Here is a 10,106-nt window from a genome sequence, read left to right on the forward strand (position 1 = left end):
CTTCAGTGTAGCGCGCGTGCGGCCCCGGACATCTAAGGGCATCACAGACCTGTTATTGCTCTGTCTCGTGCGGCTAAACGCCGCTTGTCCCTCTAAGAAGACGGACCGACTTCAGTGATCGGTCCCCTATTTAGTAGGCTAGAGTCTCGTTCGTTATCGGAATTAACCAGACAAATCGCTCCACCAACTAAGAACGGCCATGCACCACCACCCACTGAATCAAGAAAGAGCTCTTAATCTGTCAATCCTTCCAGTGTCCGGGCCGGGTAAGTTTTCCCGTGTTGAGTCAAATTAAGCCGCAGGCTCCACTCCTGGTGGTGCCCTTCCGTCAATTCCTTTAAGTTTCAGCTTTGCAACCATACTTCCCCCGGAACCCAAACACTTTGGTTTCCCGGAAGCTGCCCGCCGAGTCAGTTGAGGAACTCAGGCGGATCGCTGGTTGGCATCGTTTATGGTTAGAACTAGGGCGGTATCTGATCGCCTTCGAACCTCTAACTTTCGTTCTTGATTAATGAAAACATTCTTGGCAAATGCTTTCGCAGTAGTTCGTCTTGCGACGGTCCAAGAATTTCACCTCTAGCGTCGCAATACGAATGCCCCCGTCTGTCCCTCTTAATCATTACCTCGTGTTCCGAAAACCAACAAAATAGAACCGAGGTCCTATTCCATTATTCCATGCACCATTATTCTGGCGTTACGCCTGCTTTAAGCACTCTAATTTTTTCAAAGTAAACGTGCCGGTCACCCAAGACACTCGGTGAAGAGAATCAAGGAAAACCGGCGAGATTGTTCAGGCCGGGCAGTAACCACCGGGCGGTGGACCACCCGTCTGGAACTGAGATCCAACTACGAGCTTTTTAACCGCAACAACTTTAATATACGCTATTGGAGCTGGAATTACCGCGGCTGCTGGCACCAGACTTGCCCTCCAATAGATCCTCGTTAAAGGATTTAGAGTGTACTCATTCCAATTACGAGGCCTCAATAGAGTCCCGTATTGTTATTTTTCGTCACTACCTCCCCGTGCCGGGAGTGGGTAATTTGCGCGCCTGCTGCCTTCCTTGGATGTGGTAGCCGTTTCTCAGGCTCCCTCTCCGGAATCGAACCCTGATTCCCCGTTACCCGTTACGACCATGGTAGGCGCATAACCTACCATCGACAGTTGATAAGGCAGACACTTGAAAGATGCGTCGCCGGTACGAGACCGTGCGATCTGCTCAAAGTTATCCAGAGTCACCAGGAGTTTCGGACCGAAGCCCGATTGGTCTTGGTCTAATAAAAGCGCTCGTCCCCGAAGGTCGGAGCTCTGCTGCATGTATTAGCTCTAGAATTACCACAGTTATCCAAGTAAAAAGGTACGATCTAAGGAACCATAACTGATTTAATGAGCCATTCGCGGTTTCACCTTGCTTAGGCATGTACTTAGACATGCATGGCTTAATCTTTGAGACAAGCATATGACTACTGGCAGGATCAACCAGGTAGCATTCGATAACGTTCGAATGCAACGAACGCGGCCGGCCTAGCCACTGCCGCATTCGCTTCTCAGAGTTTCGACTGCGTCGCAGTCGGGGTGCTCCGACTCGCGGAGCACCGCGGTACTCGCGTACCGATTCGTTTAGACCTCGTGCTGAGGAGCGGTTCGCCTCGACCCCAACCCGTGCATCGCACGGACTTCGGCTTCGACTTCGTTAGAAATCTGGGCGCTCGGTCGCAGAGGCAGCAAACTCGTTGGTTAGAAATTCATCTCCGGAAGCCGCTTGCTCAGACGAATTCACGTGCAGAGCGCTGCGACGGGAGTTGGGCGTTGTAGATCAACGGACCATACCTGGGAAACGTTACGGAGAGGCTGGAGGAGACCACGTGTCCACGTGACCGTCACGACACTGCAACGCACCGTTATCGGCATTCGTTCTCTTACTACTGCCACCATCATCGCTACTACCACCACCACCAGTTTTCATTTGGAATTCGTATTAGAATGCTTTTTTCATTTGCTTTTTCTCGTTACTATTTCACTATTCATTTATTTATTAGGGCGGAATTCTTACTGCACTTACTGGCGGCTCGCCTTACGGCTCATCACCGCCTGTGCTTGCTTGCCGGGTGCGGGCTCCTGCCGTGGGTCGCTCCGTCGACGAGACTTTCTTTAGTCTTTAATCTCCACCGTCCTGCAAGAGGACCTCTCCTCATAGTATAGAACTGCGAAAGGCTTTAGCCTCATTGCTCCGTTTCAGGAGAAAACAGTCCAATGGTAACAGTATATGAAGAGGCGGATCTGTCGCACATCGCGAATAACCATTCGTTAAAGTCTAAAACTAGTACGGCAATGAAAACGCCAATGTCGCGTTGGTGTTTTCCTCCTATTCCATATACTTATCTGTCAATCTACTAAACATTGCCAAATTTTTAAGTGCTATTGCTGCATATCGCAGCAATAGCACTTCGAAACGGCACCGAGTACGTGCACCTATGCCGAAGCACGCCAGCAGTCGGACGGCATCGGCAAGTGCACCGAGGAGGGATCGTGAGCCTCGAGGAAGCCGGAGAGTTAAAGAAAAAACCCCGTCGCACAGGACGGGAACGTATACACGTAGGTTCGCGACACCCTTTAGGGTCATCATCCCGACCATCTAAATCTTACTCTTCTTATGTTAACATTATTATGATTGCTCTCTGCATAATATTATTTAAGTTTATTATTATCATCATATATTCACCTTTTTATTTTATATATATACATATTTATTTATTTATTTATTTAATTACTAAAGATACGAAGATATATTATATTCGTTTATCATCCTCATCCAAATATAGCTAAACATTGCGATTTTTTGCGTAAATGATGTACAAATCAACGTTACTTTTAAATAAAAGTTAACGACTTCATTTTACTTGCCATGATATGTCTTACGTGTATGTATGTATAAAGCAATTAATAATAACGGGAAGAACGGCCACTACCCAGACCGACTTCGACCTCTCTTTAGGTGTCATCAGTGGGATCAGGACACATGATATCTACAAGGGTTGAACCAATGCAAAATGTTTGAATAGTCGTTCTATACTGCGATTGCCATCATCTGGTTCTAGAGGATGAGAGATTCCTAAAAGAGAAATTTCAGGATGTATGATTGAAGTCATCGGAGTTCTTGTTTTTGAGTATATTAATAAGCGATTCTTGCTCGGCCAAATTTAGCTTAGCAGAGTTAGTGACACGGTCCTTCCAACTACATCCCAGGAATAATCTGTGACATGAAGTTCCAAAGGAGTTAATATATATATATTAAAAAAGGATACAATATATATATATATATATATACTTTGCTTAATGATACACGCACAAAATATATATCTATATATTATTGTTCTTGTTGTTCTAAAATGTTGCGTAGAAAATAATATTCTTCTTGAGTACATGATAACACACTTATGATAACCCATATTATACACATATAACTTTCCCCACATATATTATATGACACACACACACCAACGCCACACACAATGCCACAATCAAAGGCACATAATCCACCACACACACAAACCGCCACGAACACACAGGCATAAACCACTACACACTCACATAATCACAAACACACCGCCACAAACACGCTGAGAGAAAACGCCACCACAAAACCACAAAAAGTTACATAGAAAATAATATTCCTCTTGAGTACATGATATCACACTCAAGATAACCCATATTATACACATATCAATTCCCCCACATATATTATATGACACACACACACACACCGCCACAAACAAACACGCATAAACCAGTACACACTCACACAATCAGAAACACACCGCCACAAACACGCTGAGAGAAAACGCCACCACAAAACCACCAAAAGTTACATAGAAAATAATATTCCTCTTGAGTACATGATATCACACTCAAGTTAACCCATATTATACACATATCAATTCCCCCACATATATTATATGACACACACACACCAACCGCCACAAACACACACGCATAAACCAGTACATACTCACACAATCACAAACACACCGCCACAAACACGCTGAGAGAAAACGCCACCACAAAACCACCAAAAGTTACATAGAAAATAATATTCCTCTTGAGTACATGATATCACACTCAAGATAACCCATATTATACACATATCAATTCCCCCACATATATTATATGACACACACACACCAACCGCCACAAACACACACGCATAAACCAGTACACACTCACACAATCACAAACACACCGCCACAAACACGCTGAGAGAAAACGCCACCACAAAACCACCAAAAGTTACATAGAAAATAATATTCCTCTTGAGTACATGATATCACACTCAAGATAACCCATATTATACACATATCAATTCCCCCACATATATTATATGACACACACACACACCAACCGCCACAAACACACACGCATAAACCAGTACACACTCACACAATCACAAACACACCGCCACAAACACGCTGAGAGAAAACGCCACCACAAAACCACCAAAAGTTACATAGAAAATAATATTCCTCTTGAGTACATGATATCACACTCAAGATAACCCATATTATACACATATCAATTCCCCCACATATATTATATGACAGACAGACACCAACGCCACACACAATGCCACAATCAAATGCACATAATCCACCACAAACACACACGCATAAAACAGTATGCACTCACATAAACACAAACACGCTAAGAGACCAAACGCCACCACAAAACCACAAAAAGTTACATAGAAAATAATATTCTTCTTGGGTACATGATAACACACTCATGATAACCCATATTATACACATATGAATTCCCCCACATATATTATATGACACACACACACAATGCCACAATGAAAGACACATAATCCACCACACACACAAACCGCCACAAACACACACGCATAAACCAGTACACACTCACACAATCACAAACACACCGCCACAAACACGCTGAGAGAAAACGCCACCACAAAACCACCAAAAGTTACATAGAAAATAATATTCCTCTTGAGTACATGATATCACACTCAAGATAACCCATATTATACACATATCAATTCCCCCACATATATTATATGACACACACACACACCAACCGCCACAAACACACACGCATAAACCAGTACACACTCACACAATCACAAACACACCGCCACAAACACGCTGAGAGAAAACGCCACCACAAAACCACCAAAAGTTACATAGAAAATAATATTCCTCTTGAGTACATGATATCACACTCAAGATAACCCATATTATACACATATCAATTCCCCCACATATATTATATGACAGACAGACACCAACGCCACACACAATGCCACAATCAAATGCACATAATCCACCACAAACACACACGCATAAAACAGTATGCACTCACATAAACACAAACACGCTAAGAGACCAAACGCCACCACAAAACCACAAAAAGTTACATAGAAAATAATATTCTTCTTGGGTACATGATAACACACTCATGATAACCCATATTATACACATATGAATTCCCCCACATATATTATATGACACACACACACAATGCCACAATGAAAGACACATAATCCACCACACACACAAACCGCCACGAACACACAGGCATAAACCAGTACACACTCACATAATCACAAACACACCGTCACAAACACGATAAGAGACAAAACGCCACCACAAAACCACAAAATGTTATATAGAAAATAATATTCTTCTTGAGTACATGATAACACACACATGATAACCCATATTATACACATATAAATTCCCCCACATATATTATATGTCACACACACAATGCCACAATCAAAGGCACATAATCCACCACACACACAAACCGCCACGAACATACAGGCATAAACCCGTACACACTCACATAATCACAAACACACCGTCACAAACACGCTAAGAGAAAAACGCCACCACAAAATGTTATATAGAAAATAATATTCTTCTTGGGTACATGATAACACACTCATGATAACCCATATTATACACATATGAATTCCCCCACATATATTATATGACACACACACACAATGCCACAATGAAAGACACATAATCCACCACACACACAAACCGCCACGAACACACAGGCATAAACCAGTACACACTCACACAATCACAAACACACCGCCACAAACACGCTAAGAGACAAAACGCCACCACAAAACCACTAAATGTTACATAGAAAATAATTTTCTTCTTGAGTACATGATAACATGCACTCAAGAAGAATATTATACACATATAAATATTATACACATATAAATTCCCCCATATATATTATATGACACACACACACACCAACGCCACACAAAATGCCACAATCAAAGGCACATAATCCACCACACACAAAAAACCGCCACAAACACACACGCATAAACCAGTACACACTCACACAATCACAAACACACCGCCACAACACAAGCACCTGAACCACAACACACACATACAATGCCACACACAACACCACCAGCACACGCACATAAACACACTCATACAATGCCACACACACACTGAGAGACCAAACCACACAGAAACACCAACACAAAACCACACACATAATCCATCACAATGCCACACACACCGCCACAAGCAAACACACAGAAACCAGCACACACTCATACAATGCCAAACACACCACCACAAACACACACATAATCCGCCACACACTCACATAGGAAAAAACCACAACCAAACACCACCACAAATACACACACACTCACAAAATCACACACATAATCCACCACAGAAACACACACATAATCCGCCACACACTCACATAGAAAAAACCACAAACACACACACCACAAATATAAACACACTCACAAAATCACACACATAATCCACCACAGAAACACACACACACACAACCCACCACACACAGAAATAGAGCAACCACACAGAGACAATTCAACAAACTCTGCCACAAACACACACATAATGCCACAAACACTCACTCAGAGAAAACCACACAAAAACACCACCACAAATACAAACACACAGAAAAAACCACACATAAACCACCACACACCCACACAACCCACCACACAGACACCACGACCGCATTCGCAAACAGATATAGCAACCACATAGAGACAATGCAACGAACACTGCCACAATCACACACACTTCATGCCACACACACACACACTCAGAGAAAACCACACAAAAACACCACCACGAATACAAACACACAGACAAAACCACACATAAACCACCACTCACACACACACAACCCACCACACACAGACAACACGACCGCATTCGCACACAGATATAGCAACCACATAGAGACAACGCAACAAACACTCCACAAACACACACACATAATACCACACACTCAGAAAAAACCACACAAAAACACCACCACAAATACAAACACACAGACAAAAGCAAACATAATCCCCCCCCAGACACACACAACCCTCCACACACAGACACCACCACCACCACCAAACACAATGCCACACACTCGAATGAAACCACCACAAACACAATGACACAAACCCTGCCACAAACACACAGAAATAATGCCACACAAACACTCAGAAAAAACCACACAAAATCCCTATCGCAAACACACACACAGACAAAAGCACACACACAGACAAAAGCACACACAATCCACCACACACACACAATGCCACACACCACCACCACCGCACAAACACTCAGAAAAAACCACACACACCACCACCAAAAATACGCACACATATTCAGACAAAACGACGCACACATAAACCACCACACACAATGCCACACACTCAGGAAAAGCACACACAAGAACACTACCACAATTACACACGCACAAATCTTAATCCACCACATAGATAATACGATACACAAAAATATATACAAAGAGCCACACGTAATATAAACGCAAAGCACACACACACACACACACACACACACACACACACACACACACACACACACACACACACACACACACAAAATTTAAAGCCAGGCAAGGATAACCAGGATATAGAACAGAAGAAGTACCTTGTGATTGATCTCTCATCGATAAAGATGGTGAAGCAAAAAGTAATACGATGAATTTTGCTAACGGTATCGTAATCAAAACCTCCCATCCGATTGCGCTCGCGATTTTTGTACCCAGAGAGCCATATATCTGCAGGAAATACACGACTGATGCGGAACACAATCTCATATACGTCCAAGGTCCGTTTATCGAAACTGACTATAATTATCAGACAGATTGGTAATTATTTGTGATGTATGAGAACAATTAAAGATTGATACGTATTTCCCGCTCGACAATGTGCAAAAATTAAAGAAATATAAGCCGAACACATTGAAAGCTGAGTGGTCGCTTATCCGTACAGAATATATTTATCAGACACGGGTTGAAATGTAGGGAAGGTGACCCTCAAGGTTGAACTGTCGCACTGACTCCACAACCTTTAGGGTCATGTTCCCTGTTTAGGGATGATGATGCTCAAGGTAGAATGCCGCCGCCAGCCGATGTACCTTGAGCATCATTCTCCCTCGATAAGAAAGTCGCTATTTTTGTACCTTGAGGGTCATGTACCTTCAGGAAATATTTAATAGATGAGTACCACAAGAATGGCAATGGTTAACAATGAAAATAATACACGGAAAATAAATTAGAAATAGTTCGTAAATTGAAAGTGAATAAAATTATCAGAGAGATTGATAAATATACATGAAATATCCGAAATATAAGGATTGATACATATCCTCGGCACAAGTCACTTAATGGAAAACATTGGAAGGTTGAACGGGTGCATATCTGTGCAGAATATAATTATCAGACACGGATTGAAATCTAGGGAAGATGACCCTCAACGGTGATCTGTTTCCACAACCTTTAGGGTCATGTTCCCTGTTTAGGGACGATGATGCTCAAGGTAGAACGCCGCCGCCAGCCGATGTACCTTGAGCATCATTCTCCCTCGATATGAAAGTCGCTATTTTTGTACCTTGAGGGTCATGTACCTTCAGGAAATATTTAATAGATGAGTACCACAAGAATGGCAATGGTTAACGATGAAAATTATACACGGAAAATAAATTAGAAATAGTTCGTAAATTGAAAGTGAATAAAATTATCGGACAGATTGATAAATATACATGAAATATCCGAAATATAAGGATTGCTACATATCCTCCGCAAAAGTCTGTTAATGGAAAACATTGGAAAGTTGAACGGGTGCATATCTGTGCAGAATATAATTATCAGACACGGATTGAAATCTAGGGAAGATGACCCTCAACGGTGATCTGTTTCCACAACCTTTAGGGTCATGTTCCCTGTTTAGGGACGATGATGCTCAAGGTAGAATGCCGCCGCCAGCCGATGTACCTTGAGCATCATTCTCCCTCGATATGAAAGTCGCTATTTTTGTACCTTGAGGGTCATGTACCTTCAGGAAATATTTAATAGATGAGTACCACCAGAATGGCAATGGTTAACGATGAAAATTATACACGGAAAATAAATTAGAAATAGTTCGTAAATTGAAAGTGAATAAAATTATCGGACAGATTGATAAATATACATGAAATATCCGAAATATAAGGATTGAAACAAATCCTCCGCACAAGTCTCCTATTAGGAAACATTGGAAAGTTGAATGGGTGCATATCTGTGCAGAATATAATTATCAGACACGGATTGAAATCTAGGGAAGATGACCCTCAAGGGTGATCTGTTTCCACAACCTTTAGGGTCATGTTCCCTGTTTAGGGACGATGATGCTCAAGGTAGAATGCCGCCGCCAGCCGATGTACCTTGAGCATCATTCTCCCTCGATATGAAAGTCGCTATTTTTGTACCTTGAGGGTCATGTACCTTCAGGAAATATTTAATAGATGAGTACCACCAGAATGGCAATGGTTAACGATGAAAATTATACACGGAAAATAAATTAGAAATAGTTCGTAAATTGAAAGTGAATAAAATTATCGGACAGATTGATAAATATACATGAAATATCCGAAATATAAGGATTGAAACAAATCCTCCGCACAAGTCTCCTATTAGGAAACATTGGAAAGTTGAATGGGTGCATATCTGTGCAGAATATAATTATCAGACACGGATTGAAATCTAGGGAAGATGACCCTCA

General features: G+C 42.0%; 1 non-coding gene across 1 annotated transcript in view; it reads right to left on the reverse strand.

Moving 5' to 3' along the window:
* LOC150105238 (small subunit ribosomal RNA) overlaps positions 1–1,484 on the reverse strand; it is a 1,810-nt gene extending 326 nt beyond the window's left edge. The window contains exon 1 of the ribosomal RNA XR_016548621.1: positions 1–1,484. This exon is cut by the window's left edge and continues 326 nt beyond it. This is a non-coding gene — a ribosomal RNA (small subunit ribosomal RNA).
* Between the last annotated feature and the right edge of the window lie 8,622 nt (positions 1,485–10,106).

Source organism: Typopeltis vanoorti, chromosome 7 (genome assembly GCF_054136105.1).
Source record: "Typopeltis vanoorti isolate ZY-2024b chromosome 7, IOZ_Tvanoo_1.0, whole genome shotgun sequence".
Lineage (NCBI taxonomy): Eukaryota > Metazoa > Arthropoda > Arachnida > Uropygi > Thelyphonidae > Typopeltis > Typopeltis vanoorti.